The sequence below is a fragment of the Bufo bufo genome, chromosome 2 (assembly GCF_905171765.1).
Source record: "Bufo bufo chromosome 2, aBufBuf1.1, whole genome shotgun sequence".
Lineage (NCBI taxonomy): Eukaryota > Metazoa > Chordata > Amphibia > Anura > Bufonidae > Bufo > Bufo bufo.
Genome location: NC_053390.1, coordinates 734,058,008 through 734,076,487, shown reverse-complemented (window position 1 = coordinate 734,076,487; position 18,480 = coordinate 734,058,008).

The following is an 18,480-nucleotide window of genomic DNA, read 5'->3' as shown; positions in this document are numbered from 1 at the left end:
AATTTTTTTTTGCTATGGGGCCCATGCATTTCTAGCTACGCCCCTGGTACCCACTCCTGTCTAACACAACAGACACCTGGCAAAAATGCAAATCGCAGGCATTTAACCCGTCAGATGGGGTGGTCCAATGTGATCACAGCATATGAAAGGAGAAAATGCCAAATCTGTGGGCTTTCTTCCTTGTAACAGCCTTCCCTCACTAAGATCAGGGAAGCTGTTACACTGCTTCAGAAGTTCTGATGCTGATTACTGGTATATCCAGGCCTTCAGGTGGCAGCACTGCTTTTGAAATATACTGCAATTTTGTGACGGGGCCACCGTCTGGAGCCCCCAAGATGAGACATATGATACCCCATTTGAATACATCTGTGACTACATTGAATAAGCTATGAGTGAGATAACATGTAGTTTGTGTGACTGGCCGCTAGAGGCTCTTAGTCGGGCAGCCCCCTTAAAAAAAATTCTGAAGATTTGGGACAGATGGACTTCATTTAGAGGGTACCAGAAGACTATTACCAACTAACTTCACTTCAGGGAATGCACGGGTGTGGGCCAATCAACAACTGGTCTTTCAGCCTCTTTTATGTCCCATGCTATAACCATTATCTAATACCCATTTGCAGATGTGACCCCCCCTCCTTTGCTTCAACCTGACTCGGATGGGGGATATCGCGATACACGGAGACACCTGGTAATAATAGTGTTAGATGACTTTTGTCGGTACTGTCGATATTAAGCTATTGATTTTTTATTTTGCTTCGTGATCTGTATCTCGGATTGATATATTTGACTCATACGCACCGCATTGTCTGACCTGCAGTTTCTACTTTGTTATTTTTATATGTTTTGTTTTATGTAGAAGTGTGGAGGCTTGTCTTACCTCCAACACTCGAATACTGTATCTTATTACTTGACTAAATAAAATATGCTTTAAAACCAAAGAAAACAAATGTAGCGAGATGTTGACAATTAATTTAAAAAGAAAAGTAATCTTATAGCTGCACAGGATTTGCTTTCTTATTGAAATGGTCTGTTAAAAGTAGCTTCTTATTTATTTTGTGCATTTTGTTGCCATGTCCTGACTTCCTGGGAAAAGCTAGAGGGGCTGGGGAGAGGAAATGGCAGGAGGACAGAAAGTCGGCAGTTGGAGAGCAACAGATTCAGACGTGTCTGCTAAGTTGTTTACCTGAGGTGTCCTGTGATCAGCCAGAGATCCAAGGCTTCATCCACAGTGAGCAAGGGATGATTATTGAAGATCTGCTGCCTGCTAAAGAGGATCTGTAGTCTTCATTTATAACCAGGAGCCGTGGAGATCAGAGGCCTGCCTGCCCTGAGGCCAGCGTTAGATCATCCATCAAGAAAACCAAGCTGCCATTCAGGCCTGCACGGCAGATCTCAGCCTGAAGCATTCTCCACTCGGTTAGTGCGCACTTTGAATGGGACTAAAATCCAGAGCTCAGGTCCCTCCCTGCAATCAGTGTGAGGACAAGTATTGATGCCGCTGTAGCAGTTAAAGCTTTTCTTCGACAGCAAGTGAATCCACATCCCGTCTCTGGAGTTATAAGTAGCCAGGAGGGAGTTCAGGGGAGTCTAGCTGAGGTGAGGTGGTGAGCATTACCGGCACCCAGGAGGAAAAGTGTGGGATTTTTTCTGTGTTTGGCCTAAGTGAGCCACAGTGCCCATCACCCGGGATCCCAGGTACACAAACCCCAAATTTGGTGTTGATTTCTAGTGGTTCCGGTTCTCTGTGTTTGGTTAGGAGATCCTGCCGTATTTAGTGGCATTTAGGCAAAATATAAATCCTTAAAGGTACAGTACCTAAATTAGGGAATTCCTGGCTGGGGTACCACTGTGTACAATCTTGGGTTGCTAGCAACCCAGAGAGATTGTCCCACCACTTCAGTACACAGGAGCGCACCTCACTCTGTGTGGTCCGGCTGGATAACAGCGTGCATTATATTGTATATAGTTTTTCTCCTCTAGAGTCAGTAAAGTTATTTTGGTTCACACAGCTCGCTGTCCGTGCATTCATTCTTGTGTGGTTCACTGTATCTCAACTGACTCCCTCAGGTCCCCCTGTTATGATATGTCTTCTGTAATGAAAAGAAATGTATTTCAGAAGACAAATAGCAATCCAGTGACTGTATGTTATTGTCACCTTGGGTGACTTTAAGAAGTCAGAAAAAAAAAGTAGAAAAGTTTGTAAAAATAAAAAAATGTAGAAGTTCAAATCACCCCCCTTTCCCCAAAATAATAATAAAAATAAATAAATAAATAAAAGTGAACGAAAAAATTTAAAAGTTATGGCTTCATGAAGGAAAGGAGTGGAAAACAGAAATGCTAAATTTAAAAATTGTTCCATCAGTAAAGGGGTTAATTCAATTTTGTTTTAGTAATTGACCAGAGGCTATATTCAGTGATTGATTTTTGTTTAACTATATTTATGGTGTTTCATCTTTATACCCCCAACGTGAATTGGTATATGAACAATAATCATTGGCAGACACCATATTGGAAGCTCAATAAATAAAATACAATGGTTAGAAAATGATGCCACATACATTAGCAGTAATTTAAACTGTATTTACTTTTGTGTGGAAAGAAAGAAAGAAAGAAAGAAAGAAAGAAGGAAGAAAGAATCATATCAGTAAAGCAGATGGCATAATCATGTGCTTCTCTAATTACACTTGTCTTGTTCTAACTTTCCTTTTGGCATTTTTAAAACACTAATCCTCTGAAAAAGTATTGCCAGAAGATTTCATTAATCCATTGATGGATTCCAAACTGCTAATTGGAACACAACTTGCCAAAATTTTATTGGACATTGATGTTACAAAATTGGAAAGAAGAAGAAGTATTTTGCCAAAAAAAAAAAAAAAACCCATTGAAATAAATGTTTAAATAAACCTAGATCTTGAATTTCAGTGACAATGAAATTACCACATTTAAAGCAGTCTGGTCAACAGAATCCTCCCCCTGATACTCCTTCCACCCCCCATGGAGAGTCTTGGCAAACAAGTGATCTCACACTCGGATATTCCGAGGAGCTGTTTTCATCGCCATTCCTTAATTTGGGCCTCTGGCCAAGCACGCTTGAAGAGGGACATGAGACGATCTTGTGCCCTGATTCCCAAACTCTGGAGCATCCACAGTCAGAAGAAGATGACGATAGGGAACGGCAATCAGTGTTTCACAAGGTGGATGAGGATGAGACACAGTTGTCAATAAGTGAGGTTGTTGTTAGGTCAACAAGTCAGGAGGATGACCAGAGTGAGGAAGTGGAAGAGGTGGTGGACGATGAAATCACTGATCCAACCTGGGAAGGTGGCAAGCCTAGCGAGGACAGCAGCACAGAGGGGGAGGGATCCGCAGCACTGCAACAGGCTGGAAGAGGCAGTGCGGTGGCAAAAGGGAGAAGGCGGGCCATACCAAACAGACCCGCAACTGTTCCCCGGAGCACCCCCTTGCGGCAATCTGCCTTGCCAAGGTCTAGGTGTTTCGCAGTCTGGCGCTTTTTTGAGGAAAGTGCAGACGATAAAAGAATTATCATTTGAAACCTGTGCCGTACCAAAATGAGCAGGGGCGTGAACACTAGCAATCTCACCACCACCAGCATGATCCGCCACATGGCATAAAGCCACCCTAATAGGTGGGCCGAACGCCTGGGTCCACAATCAGTGTCAGTGTCTTACTCATTACCCAGCCGCCACTATTTTTCCCTGTGTGCCGTCCCCACCTTACACCAGGATGTGTCCCGTGCCTAGCCCACATGTTTAGTGGTTCAGCGGTTTCTCAAAACCTACCCCAATTTGCCTGAGCTATTGGTGAAGGTGCACCGCGTATGTGCCCATTTCCGAAAGTCATCTACAGCTGCCGCCGCTCTGGCAACGCTGCAGCAGCACTTGCAATTGCCAGCTAACCGACTGTTGTGTGACGTGAGCAGGCACTGGAACTCCACGTTCCACATGTTGGCCAGGCTTTGTGAGCAGCAGAGGGCAGTAGTGGAATACCAGCTACAGCATGGTCGTCGCCTTTTTAGTAGGCTTCTGCTCTTCACAAGCGACGAGTGGGCCTGGATGTCTGACCTCTGTGAGGTTTTACGCAACTTTGAGGAATCAACACAGATGGTGAGCGGCGATGTCGCTATTATCAGCTTAACCATCCCACTTCTGTGTCTACTGAAACGCTCGCTGCTCACAATGAAGGAGGACGCTTTGCATGCGGAAGAGATGGAAATGGGGGAAGACAGTACAAAGGGTGATAGCCAGACTACCCTCCGTTCGTCTTTTCTGAGCGAATTGGATGATGAGGAGGAGGAGGAGCAGGAGATGGTTGCCTCCGTTACAGAGGGGAGTACCCACAGCAGATTTATTCCATCTGTTCAGCGTGGATGGGCCGAAGAGGAGGAAGAGGATGAGGAGATTGAGAGTCATCCTCCTGATGAAGACAGCAAAATCTTGTCTGTTGGGACTCTGGCACACATTGCTGACTGTATGTTATGCTGCCTTTCCCCTGACCCTTGCGTTATACGCATTTTGGCCAACACCGATTACTGGTTGTTCACCCTTCTCGACCCCAGCTACAAACAGAACTTCTCATCTCTCATTCCTGTGGTGGAGAGGACTAGCAAAGTCTTGCAATACCAGAAGGTCTTTGTGGAAAAATGTATCCAAAAAATTCCAGCTGACAACGCTGGCAGCAGAGTACATAGTTTCTTGGCCAACCGAGGAGGGGAGACGAGGGGAACACGCAGCAGTTCCAACAGAGGCAAGGCAACACTCTCCAAGGCCTGGGATAGTTTCATGACACCCTGCCAGCACCCTCACCCTGATGCGCGGCCTAGTGTCTGAAGGAGAGAAAAGTTTTGGAAGATGGTGAAGGATTACGTAGCAGACAGTGTCAGCGTCCTTAATGATTCCTTTGTGCTTTACAAGTATTGGGTGTCCAAGCTGGACGCATGGCGCAAACTGGCACTCTACCCCAGGGGTCGAGTCGAGGGGGAACGCGTGGGAACGGCGTTCCTGCACTTTTTTCATGGCAGGAACGCCGTTCCCTTTCAGGGCAAAAGGACCAGGAGGGGAAGCGGTGAAATCAGATTTACAGGGGGCGGAGCGGAGGCTAGGCCCTGCGTGACTCGCACTGTGCAGGGCAGGCTAAGTGAGGAGGAAGGGGGAGTGGCTTCAGTTGAGGAGGGAGGGGGAGCGGCTTCAGTTGAGGAGGGAGGGGGAGTGGCTTCAGTTGAGGAGGGAGGGGGAGCGGCTTCAGTTGAGGAGAGAGGGGGAAGCTGTGTGCAGCGGTGCTGGGCTGGCTGCGAGTGACTCACTGACTGACTCCCCCCCCCCTCCTGGCTGAGAGCTCCCCTCCTCCTATCCTGAGCCTGCGACTGCCTGACTGTCTGCTGAGGTGAGCGTGGCTGGACCATCCGACTGGACCGGGGTCCTGGTGGTCCGGTCCAGACCAGTCTAAGTGTCTGTGACTGTCCCTGAGTGAGTCCGGGGGCCCTAACCCGCCTGGTGGGAGCGCCGGTGGCCAGCAGCCCCAGACCAGACCAGTCAATACCCCCTCCTTTATCTCAGTCAGTACTCTCATCAGATGTGACTGCAGGCAGCACAGCAGCAGGCCAGAAGCGATCGATCAGCCAGGATTAATGTGCACAGCCTGGGTGGGAGGCCCCCCTTACCCTGGCCTTAGGCAAGTGACAAACTACCCCCCCCCCCTCAATCTTAGGCAAGTGACAAACCCAGTCTGCTACATCTACAATGAGCAACTACAACAAATGTAATGCCAAACTGCAGTTCCTCTATGTGATTGTGATGCCTCGGATAGCTTCCACTGGACCCACAGCCTGTGGGTCCAGTGGAAGCTATGCAAGGCATCACATAGAGGAACTGCAGTTTGGCATTACATTTGTTGTAGTTGCTCATTGTAGATGTAGCAGAGCTGAGTTTGTCACTTGCCTAAGAATGAGGGGGGCAGTTTGTCACTTGCCTAAGAATGAGGGGGGCAGTTTGTCACTTGCCTTAGGGAGGCCTCCCACTGTGCACATTAATCCTGGCTGATCAATCGCTGCTGCTCTCACATCTGATGAGAGATTTCCTAAGGGGGTATTGACTGGCATTAGGGACGGGCTGGTGGATGAGGGCAGCCACCCGGTCCTGCCTATGGATCACCCAGTTTGCACTTAGCTATGCCCAGGCCCCATGCCAGGGGGTCCCTGATGTATTAACTGACCAATAACATGGAGATCCCAGTGCCAGCTGCCTTGCTGGTGGACGATTGGCATATACTTATGCTGTGGGCCACAGCAGAAGTATATGCTAATCGTCCACCAGCAAGGCAGCTGGCACTGGGATCTCCATGTTTATTTCATGTTAATTTTGCAGTTGTTTGTGTAAACTGGCACTTTACAATAAATGTTGCACTGAATTTTCAGCAAAATATATTTATTTTTTTGGGAAGGGGGGGGGGGTTTGCAGTGGATCTTGGGTGAGTTCCCACACTTTTTTTTTCCCAGGACTTGACCCCTGCTCTTCCCCTTGGAGGTGCTGGCCTACCCTGCCGCCAGCGTTTTGTCAGAGCGGGAATTTAGTGCTGCTGGGGGCATAATAACTGATAGGCGCAGCCGCCTGTCAACTGAAAATGCTGACAGGTTGACTCTAATCAAAATGAACAAGGCCTGGATTTTCCCTGACTTCTTTACTCCACCAAAGGAAAGCGGCTGAACATAAAGGCACTCTAAATGTGGCTTTTATGGTGTATTGAACACACTGTATTCCCATGCACCCCTTCCACCACAAAAAAGGGTATATGGTTCAATCTTCCTTTTCTCGTCCTCCTCCTCCTTCATCATATCAACATGCTTATTAGGCTGCCCTCGCTACTAATGTTTTAGAGGGTCAGCTCAGCAGCAGACCCTCACTCCTAATGTTTTAGAGGGTCAGTTCAGCATCAGACCCTCACCCCTAATGTTTTAGAGGGTCAGCTCAGACCTTCACCCCTAATTTTTTACCCCACCCATAATTTTTGATATGGTCATATCAGCATCAGACCCTCACCCCTAATGTTTTAGATGGTCAGCTCAGCAGCAGACCCTCACCCCTAATTTTTTAGATGTTCAGATCATCAGCAGGACCTAACCCCTAATGTTTTAGACGGTCACCAGCAGGCCATCAATCATAATTTTTTAAGGGTGTGTATGATGTCCTCCTTTATGTGTAATAAAGGGTGTATTGGAGTGACAGTTCCTTGTAATTTTTGGCAGCTCTTTCAGTTAGTGCATAGGCTTTATGAGTGTAGGAGTCCCACTACCTGAACAATTGTACCAAAATGTGAATGAGGCCCTCCTTTTTGGGATATACAGGTTGTATCGGAGTGCATCTTCCTTGTAATTTTTGGCAACAATTGCACTTTATTCTATATACATTCCTATATAGTAAATATATAGGAAATAATGTTTTCTAACACATTTTCCTCTAAAATAGATTTTATCTTCGGTTTGGTGCGTATTATTGTCAGTCCGTAAACGTGTCGTACTACTCGGACAACACCGTTCCCAGCAGCGACCTGGGAGTCCAGGATGCATCCAGACATCCTTCCCATGCTGTTCCTGAACCATATCAGTGGTGTTTCCATCAATTTCTGACATTATCCTATGAACCAGACACTCTCCCCTCTTCAGAAAAGGGGGTGCTTGGTTTAATGCTCGGGTTCTTGATTTCTATTGTGCTCGGGTGCACCCGAGCATCCCAAAGTGTTCTACTCAAGCACCCGACCACTTTAGTGCTCGAGCAACACTATTAAACATTTTTTAAATTATTTTTTATGATATTTTTAATTTTCCATGTCACTAGCTATAAGCTAAAATAGTTAATGAAATCCTGCAGTTTTCAGATTGACCACTTAACCTAAAAATAGGCACCACTTCTTTATCTGTACAGATTATTTTTTTATTTTTAACCCCTCAATAGACATTTTATTTAGCATTCTGTTTTAAGAATGCTTTTATTTTCCGTTATAACCATGTTATAACCGCAAATAATAAAATCACCCGAACCCGAACTTTACAGTTCAACGCTACTCAAGGCCTTTTTAAAGGAGAGAAGATTGACTTATAGGATAGCTGCCTTACATTTTATCACAGTAATAGAAAAACAGAATGCAAGCAAAGATGGATCTGTCATATGATGGACACCAAAAGCACCCCACTGTCATGGTGCCTTCATCACAAAGTGCATTTTTTTGTAAGTAGCGGGTGCAATGACAGGGAATGGCGATTGCGCCACCCCCCATCATTGAACCCATTAGATGCCGAGTTCATGGCTGATCGATCGTGGCATCATAGATCAATATTAAAGCATTTTAGAGGTTGCTCTTAAAAAAAATTAAAATTATCATACATTTGATCGTGAAAAGGCCACTTCGGCCATCTTGCTTAAAGATCCAGCGCAAAATCTCTCCCTGCACATGATGATATCATCACTTCGGCTGGCGTGGTGACATGATAAGTCACCGCGCACAAGATTTCTCGCGGGATCTTTAAGCAAGATAGCAGCGGCCTATTTGCTCTCAAATAGATGAGGTAAGTATGATTTTTTTATTTTTTTTTTACTGCCATTTGTTACCATGAAGCACAAGGAGATTCTGCTTTGCGGTGAATAAAATTTTCCCTGAAATTCCCACTTCATCAACTTCAATTTGCTTAATACTATCTAGAACGCATAAGCAGCACTACAAATTTTCAAAGAATCCAGTGACAAAAACATTTCAATTCCTTACTGACTTGTCCTATATACTGTAGGCCTAAGATTTATATACAGTAGCAAGCAAAATTGTGGGCACCACTGTTCCAAATTACTGTTACTGTGAACAGTTAAAAGGGTTTTCCAAGATTTCAATACTGCCTTCTCTGTGCTTACCAAGCATAGCACCTTACATGGTATAGCTCTGTGTTTGGTATCGCAGCTCAGCCCCATTCACTTCTATGGGGCTGGGCTGCAACTAGGCCACGTGACCTATGAATGTGTCATCACTGGCCTAGGAACAGCTGTAAGAAGGCAGCGTTCCTCACAGGAGCGCTGGTGCCTTCTCTAACAGCTCATCAATGGGGGCTACAGGTTTCATACCCCAACCGATCCGATACTGATGACCTATTTAGATGATACTATACAATGCACGGCCGTGTGTTTGGTGAGCTTCTAGAAGGTAATGGCGCTCACAAACTGCCGTCTCAAAACAGTTGATCGGCGGGGGTCCCAAGTGTTGAGGATAGGTCATCAGTTAAAAAATCCTGGAAAACCCTGTTAAATAGCCTGCTAGGGTTAAAGGGGTTATCCGACTTAAATAAATCTATTCTAATTGCATTTATTGTAGACCAGTGAAAGATTCTTAAAATCACTTTCATTACCTATCTATCACTGTTTGGCCAGTTCAGTTCAGGGTCATGTTACACCTGACGTCAGTAAGCCTGCTCTCCTGGTGACGTTTCGTTTACAAGCTTTTCCCTGCTTGAGGGAGTGTCCAGGCTCTGTAAACGAAACGTCAGAGCCTCTGGTGCCCTCCCCCCTCCCCCCTCCAGCTCTTGTCACTGCCTCGGCTCTGCTATGCGATCACTCATGTGCAGTACATACCAAGGTGATCTCTTCTCCAGCAGCACAGGGTATGTTTGTCCCTCCTGCATTCACTGGGGCTAGAGGTGGCAGTTTGTAAACGTTCCCCTCTGCATCTGGGGATCGTTATTACAGCCCTGGGTCGTCGTCCCCCCCCCCCCCCCCACACTAGTACACATTCAACACCCCCTGGGAAATATAAATAAATTATTGGCCATCATTATTATGATCATCATCATCATTATTCAGCTATATAAAATCCTTATCTGCCACCAATATATGGATTTATCTAAGCAATATCCATATTGAATATATATTTGAATAATATAGATATTGCTTAGATACCGATAATGCTAATGATATTTTCACACTGTTCACCCTGTCGGATCCGCCCTGCCGCTATTTGACGGTGCCGCTGGACGGATTCGTTATTGCAATTCATTTCTAGACGGATCCGCACCTGGATCCGTCTACAAATGCTGTCACTTGTCACACTGATCGGCGGATCCAGCAGGCACGCAGCTCCGACGACGGAGCTGCCGTGCGGATCCGGCGTTGCAAAACAACTGAAGGACGGATCCGCCCTTCCGGTCTGCGCATGCGCAGAACATGAAAAATGTGAAAAAGACTGACAGAGGGATCCGTCCATCTGCATGACAAGCGGATAGACGGATCCGTCCTTCCAGTCTACGCATGCACAGAACATGAAAACTGTGAAAAAAACTGCAAGAGGGATCCGTCCATCCGCATGACAAGCGGATAGACGGATCCGTTATTGCAATGCATTTCTAGACGGATCCGCACCTGGATCCGTCTACAAATGCTGTCAGTTGTCACACTGATTGGCGGATCCGGCGGGCAGCTCCGACGATGGAACTGCCTGCCGGATCACACTAACGCTAGTGTGAAAGTACCATAAAAAGTCGAAAATCCAGGACTTTTAGTCAAGTGGCCGCTCGCTGTGCACTGCCGTGCTGCGCCATAGCTCCACCACCGTCCCCTTTATAGTCAATGGGGACAGAGCGGCAGTCCAGCGGCACGGCCAAATAGCGGCTGGCCGGATCCGACAGGGTGAACAGCCTGTTGGATCGATCCAGCCTCTAGTGTGAAAGTAGCCTTAGGCTCCATTCACACATCCGCAAATGGGTCCGCATTTGTTCTGCAATTTTGCGGAACGGGTGCGGACCCATTCATTTTCTATGGTGACGGAATTTGGAATTAGTGCAAATACGTCCTCCTTGATATGCTGTAATAACAGAAAGAAAATTTTTAGACTAGAAACAAAACCAAACATGAAAGAAATGTATGTAAAATAACATAACTGTACAGCTGCAATGTGACAGGGAGATCTTCTGCCCTGTGTGTGTATTTATTTATTTTTATGCAAAGTGCAGAGCAGGGGGCGGGGAAGGTCAGGTTGTTCACGCCCAGAAATATTCATGAGGCAGAGCTCAGGCTTTGTTGTTATACGCCCCCTCAGCATGTACTTCAGCATGTAAACAAAGCAATGACAGGACCATGAAAAGGTGCAAATATGGGTTTTAACTTGATGAAATCAAGCTTAACCAAATTATATGTATATCCTGATGGATTTTAAGTGTTTTTTTTATTTTTTATTAACTCGGATAACCCCTTTAAGGCTTGTTCACAATCATCAGAAAGGCCAGGTGATGCAAATTTCAAAGCTTTATAAATACTTAGACTCCTCTAACCTTGTTCCACAAAAAAGAGCAGCCACGGATTCTTCTAAACAGCTGCCTAAAACTCTGAAAATGAAAATGGTTGATGCCTACAAAGCAAGAGCAGGCTATAAAAAGATAGCAAAGCATTTTTAGACAGCTGCTCTCACGGTTGCTAGAAAGGCAAATAGGAAACCACAGAACTGGAACACTTTTGCAACAAGAATAGAAAGGTGTGTGTGTGTGTGTATATATACAGTTGCAAGAAAAAGTATGTGAACCCTTTGGAATTATATCAATTTCTGCACAAATTGATCATAAAATGTCATCTGATCTTAATCTAAGTCACAACAATTGACAATCACAGTCTGCTTAAACTAATAACACACAAAGAATTAAATGTTACCATGTTTTTATTGAACACACCATGTAAACATTCACAGTGCAGGTGGAAAAAGTATGTGAACGCCTAGACTAATGACATCTCCAAGAGATAATTGGAGTGAAGTGTCAGCCAACTGGAGTCCAATCAATTAGATGAGATTGGAGGTGTTGGTTACAGCTGCCTTGCCCTATAAAAAACACACACCAGTTCTGGGTTTGCTTTTCACAAGAAGCATTACCTGATGTGAATGATGCCTCGCACAAAAGAGCTCTCAGAAGACCTACGATTAAGAATTGTTGACTTGCATAAAGCTGGAAAGGGTTATAAAAGTATCTCCAAAAGCCTTGCTGTTCATCAGTCCATGGTAAGACAAATTTTCTATAAATGGAAAAAGTTCCGCACTGCTGCTACTCTCCCTAGGAGTGGCCTTCCTGTAAAGATGACTGCAAGAGCACAGCGCAGACTTCTCAATGAGGTGAAGAAGAATCCTAGAGTCTCAGCTAAAGACTTACAAAAGTCTCTGGCATATGCTAACATCCCTGTTAGCGAATCAACGATACGTAAAACACTAAACAAGAATGGATTTCATGGGAGGATACCACAGAGGAAACGACTGCTGTCCAAAAAAAACATTGCTGCACGTTTACAGTTTGCACAAGAGCACCTGGATGTTCCACAGCAGTTCTGGCAAAATATTCTGTGGACAGATGAAACCAAAGGTGAGTTGTTTGGAAGAAACACACAACACTATGTGTGGAGAAAAAGAGGCACAGCACACCAACATCAAAACCTCATCCCAACTGTGAAGTATGGTGGTGGGGGCATCATGGTTTGGGGCTGCTTTGCTGCGTCAGGGCCTGGACGGATTGCTATCATCGAAGGAAAAATTTATTCCCAAGTTTATCAACTGGAGGAGAACTTAAGGCCATCTGTCCACCAACTGTAGCTCAACAGAAGATGGGTGTTGCAACAGGACAACGACCCAAAGCATAGAAGTAAATCAACAACAGAATGGCTTAAACAGAAGAAAATACGCCTTCTGGAGTGGCCCAGTCAGAGTCCTGACCTCAACCCGATTGAGATGCTGTGGTATGACCTCAAGAAAGCGATTCACACCAGACATCCCAAGAATATTGCTGAACTGAAACAGTTCTGTAAAGAGGAATGGTCAAGAATTACTCCTGACTGTTGTGCACGTCTGATCTGCAACTACTGGAAACGTTTGGTTGAAGTTATTGCTGCCAAATAAGGTTCAACCAGTTATTAAATCCAAGGGTTCACGTACTTTTTCCACCTGCACTGTGAATGTTTACATGGTGTGTTCAATAAAAACATGGTAACATTTAATTCTTTGTGTGTTATTAGTTTAAGCAGACTGTGATTTTCTATTGTTGTGACTTAGATGAAGATCAGATGACATTTTATGACCAATTTGTGCAGAAATCCTTCTGAAAAAAAAAATGAAAAAAGCTAGTTAGAAGCCCAACCATGACATTGACATTTCTATATGGGTGCGTTTATTTAATTTTTTTGTAAACAAGTGAATATACGGTAAGTTTACATACATAGTGTACTTTCACTGTGTGAGGTTGTCATATTCTACCTTTACATTCAAACTTTCTGGCTTTTCTGACATGTAATTTCTATAAACATGGTCTTTGAAAGGAAACTATGGTAGTGGCACAGAAGGGGAATACATAGGTGGGAGAATGTTTCTTTTTTGAAATTTAAATAAGGCATCAACACAACTCATGTGCCATGCTGTAAAGTCATAAAACAAGCCCTTACCATATGATCAAAATGACTTTATCTTTAAACCTGTCATAGCCTGCACTGGGGATTGTCATAATTAGGTGAGCACATTTCTGGATTCAAAGTCTAATATTTCCCAGGTGTCAGAAATGTCTTGAGATGATATGAAGCAACGTAGCTTTAAGCTGCAATTTCTTCTGATGGGTGGACAGGCATTAAATAGAAATGCCATGAATGTCTTTGATACAGTAAATGGCCTTTTGATATAGAGCAACTGGATAGAATAATCATTTTCTGGCATGATAAGGCACCAGTGTGTTTTGCCAGTAATCTGCCTTGCCAAACCTCTAATGACTCATTTCAAAGTGAAATACATTTTCTCCTGTACATTTGTTAATTAAGATTTTCCTCATGCTTTACAGATGAATGCAGGTTTGGGAGCTGTGCAATATATTTTTTTTAACATTAAAATCTGAGACCATTTGTCAATATAAATTCATTAAATGGGCTTCACAAATACCTGCCTGAAAGCCCAAAGGTATTAATTATAATATATGATGATTGCATCTAATTACAAGCTTCCCCCATGAGCCTAGAAAGGTTTTCTTGCTTCAGGGTGCTCCTGATAGGTCTTCTGTTATGTATCTTATTGGTTGTTTTTCAGAAAGTCTTTATTAAGTTCTTTTAAGGCTCAGCTTGGATCAATATCCTGCACTTTGATATCTCTTACATATTTAAAAGTATTATGTAAGAAAATTGAGATTGAATATTGGGAGCAACACTTTGTAGGAGGTGGCAGCACAACCCTGAGTGTGGTTGTGAACGTCCAGATGGACCCGCCGCATAAACACAGTAGTATCCAGAAATCCAAGTAGGATAGCACACACTTTGGGTGACATGATGCATGGAAATTTTATTTGTGCTCCTAAGTAGGCAGTGTTTCTGGCTTTATGGCCTTTATCAGGCCATTTGTTGACTAGAAAGGGGAACTTGGTTGCCCATAGGAGATGATATAGGGCATGCAGATTGAAACATTGCCTATTCAAGAGTATGAATAAAATATTTTCATACCTCATGTCACCATAAGTGCATGCTGTACTACTTGCAATCTCCCACCTACAAGAGAGTTCCATAGTCTCACTGTTCTTACAGTAAAAAATATTCTTCTAGGTTTGTGTACAAACCTTCTTTGTCTCTAGATGTTGAGGATGTCACCTCATCACAGTCACAGTCCTGGGTATAAATAGATCATGGGAGAGATCTCTTTACTGACCTTATACTGATGTATTTATACATAGTTATTAGATCTCCCTTTTCTAAACTGAATAACCCTAATTTTGATTCTTTCTAGGTACTATAGTCTACCCAATCCAGTTATTACTTTAGCTACCCTCCTCTGAACCCTCACTACCCCTGCTATGTCTGTCTTGTTCACAAGAGCCCAGAACTGTACCAAATACTCTATGTGTGGTCTTACTAGTGATTTGTAAAGTAGCAGGACTATGTTCTCATCAGGGGCATCTATGCCCCTTTTGCACCCCATAATTGTATTGGCCTTGGCAGCAGCCGTCTGACTCTGGTTTCTACAGTTAAGTTTGCTGTCCAAGAAAATTTATTTTCCATGTCAGTATTACCTAGTGTTTTACCATTTAGTATGTACGGGTGACATGCATTATTCCTTCCCATGTGCATAACATACATTTGTCAGTGTTAAATCTCATCTGCCACCTCTCTGCCCAAGCCTCCAATCTTAGATCAATATTTCTCAGATTAATATTTTCCTTTGCCAGCCTTCTACAAGAAATAAAAGTATTAAAGAGAATAGGGCCCAATACTGACCCCTGTAATGCCCCACAGGTTACAATAACCAAATCCGAGTGTGTACCCTTAATAACCACCCTCTGTTTTCTTTCACTGAGCCAGTTACTTACCCACATACACACAGCAAAGTTTTCAAAAATTTGATTCGGTCCGTTCGCCGAATATTTTGAAAAAAATCGGTTCGATACGAATTTATTAGTGGTGAATCGCGTAAAAAAACAGCTATTTCCTGGATGCAGACAGCCTGTATAGTGGTGTAGAACACCGTGCCTTGCGGTAACACGCATAGGGAGTCTGCTGTGGTAGTGAAATAATACTGTGAGTCAGTATGACATGCAGATGACAGGCGTCGCTCTTAGAATCACTGCACACTTTACTTTTTTGGGCCAAAACTGAACAAATAACTCAAGTGTGAACTCAGCCTTACAGGTCGATGTTGAAGAAGCGCACTCCTTTTACACCGTCGTCAGCTGATTCCACATAGATGTCTACAGAACCTGCTTTATTAAACGCTATACAAGGAGAGCCTATCGACAGAGTGGAGAGGGTGTCAGCAGTAAGTTTGTGTTGACGTCACTGATTATTCTGCCTTTCCTCTGATCAGTCAGAACAATAACCCCCAAAAAACAGATCCTGTCTGTGGAGCATCCGCCTTAACTCGGTCAGCATTTGGTCAGTAATCCATCAGTATTACTAATGCCAAAAAAAACAAGAGTGGATCCAAACAGAGATGACACGTGAATGGAATATTTGCATGTCTTCTGTGTTTTGTACCCACTCCTGCTTTTGGCTACCAAATCACAAGCCAATTCTAATGGGACCATTCAGGCCTTACAGCTGCTACACAGACAGGATCTGTTGTGCGTCTCATTTTTACTTCCTTCTGACAGATCAGAAGAAGGGTCAAATAAAAGATGATGTCAGCCAGGCCGAAAGGCAAAATAGTGGCCCAGTCATGAAGTGGGTAGGGTGGGAACAGCATGAGAAGTCCACAGAGTGGCCCTACCGTATGACAGAGTCTGGAGGTGGCAGAAGCACCAGGAGGAGGCCACAGAGTGGCACAATGACAGTGTGAAGGTGGCAGCAGCAGCATCAGGAGGCCATAGAGTGGCACAATGACAGAGTGTGGAGGTGGCAATTTACAATGCTGGAGATGTGGCACTCCAGCGAGTCGTGCACTCCTGATTAACCTGTCTGCCCCATAGGCTGATTTTAATTAGTTTCAGTATAAAGTTGTGGCCTGCTCTCACTACCTTCATTGGAAGCTGTCTGGCACAAGGAGAGGTGCAGAGTGGGCTCGGCATGCATGTTGGTACCTGAATCCCTTGTAAGTAATGGAGGCCATTATGGCACCAAAAATGGTAAAAGGCAGAGTGGACCCAGCATGCATGTGGATCCAACACTTCCTGAACTTTATGGCGGCCATTATGGCGCATAACAGGTAGTATTTAGTGTTAGGACCCGTCTTACAGAGATCGCCTTGACGTACGGCAGACGGGCTCAGATGGTTTTGTACAAAATGCATTAGCCAAGCATCTCACTTTATAAATAAGCGTAGCATTAGCACTATAATATTTTTTGTGACTATGGCATTATTGTACTTTATCTGTTTCAGGGTACTGTTGCATTGTCCTTTTTGTCAACTGACCTCCTACTGCTGCCACCCTGCTGACTCCCGGCCATGCTAGCGACTTGCTGGCTCCGCTGCTGCCTCACGGGCAAGCTGCTACCCTCTTCTCCTGATGATGAAGCCCCTTCGTCACTCGGCTCCCAAGTGCGATCAGCTACTTCATCATCATCATCAAGTACTGTCTGCACATCACTGATGTCCTCCTCAACCGTCTCTAGGTCAGGAGCCAGAGCCTCGCACCACCAGCTCCCATGCCACTTTCCTCATCACTTCTTGCCTGCCTAGTGGAGGAAGCGGCGGATGTCTCCACCACATCTTGGCTTGCCAGTAGCTGCTGACCATTTTCTAGTAGCTCATCCTCACTGTATAGTGGAGCTGAGCCCACAGCATACAATACTTCTCTGGCTGAGGGAACACAAAATGACAAAGGCAGGTTGTGGACAGGTGAGGGCACAGGGCCTGCTCCCAGGCCATGCCACCTAAGGCTTTAGAACATAAAACTGCACCGCTGAACGGTAAATATATTTTACTTTTGTCATTAATACACAACACAAAAGGGCTATAGAACACATAAGTGCACCGCTGAATGGCATATATATTTTTATTTTGCCACTAATACACAACAAAAAGGGCTTTAGAACATATAACTGCACCGCTGAACGGCAAATATATTTTTATTTTGCCACTATTACATGACAAAAAGGTATTTAGAACATATAACTGCACCGCTGAACGGCAAATATATTTTACTTTGCACGGAAAAAGGGCTTTTGAACATATAACTGCATCGCTAAATGGCAAAAATATATTTATTTTGCTACTGTTACACCACAAAAAGGGCTTTAAAACATATACAGAAACTGCACCGCTGAGCGGCAAATAGACCCTTATTTTTTTCTACTTATACACGCACAAGGCTTTAGAACAAGGCTTTAGAACATATAACTGCACCGCTGAAAGGCAAATATATTTTTATTTTGCCACTAATACATGATAAAACGTCCTTTAGAACATATAACTGCACCGCCTAATGGCAAATATATTTTTATTTTACCACTACTACACGACAAAAAGGTCTTTAGAATATATAACTGCACCGCTGAACGGCAAACATATTTTACTTTTGGAAAATGCAAATGTGATCGCACACTACATCCAGCACTCTGCCCTCCATGCTGGATGAGACATTGGTTTATATTTTGGCCAAAGCATAGTAAGCCACTCACCGCGTCAAGGCTGTCTCATGAGTGGTCCCTAACTCTTGTTCCTACCTGTTCATGGGCCATGACAGCCACATAAAATCCAGGGAATGCAGGTCAGCATGCAAGCCAAGTACACTTTGCTTGTAACCCCGTCCGGTGCCATTACAGCTTTCATCGGATCCAGGGATGCAAGTACCAACATGCATGCTGAACCTACCATATACTTCTCCTGGAGCCAGATGGCTAATGGTAGGTTCTATACAAGCAGACTCAGTTTTATACTGACTTTAAAACCAGCCTCAAGGACAGATTAACTGGTCAGGTGTGCATGACTCCAAGGAGATCGCCACGCCTCCAATATATGCTACAAAGAAAAAAATAAGGGGTTGGGTCAGCACAACCTGCT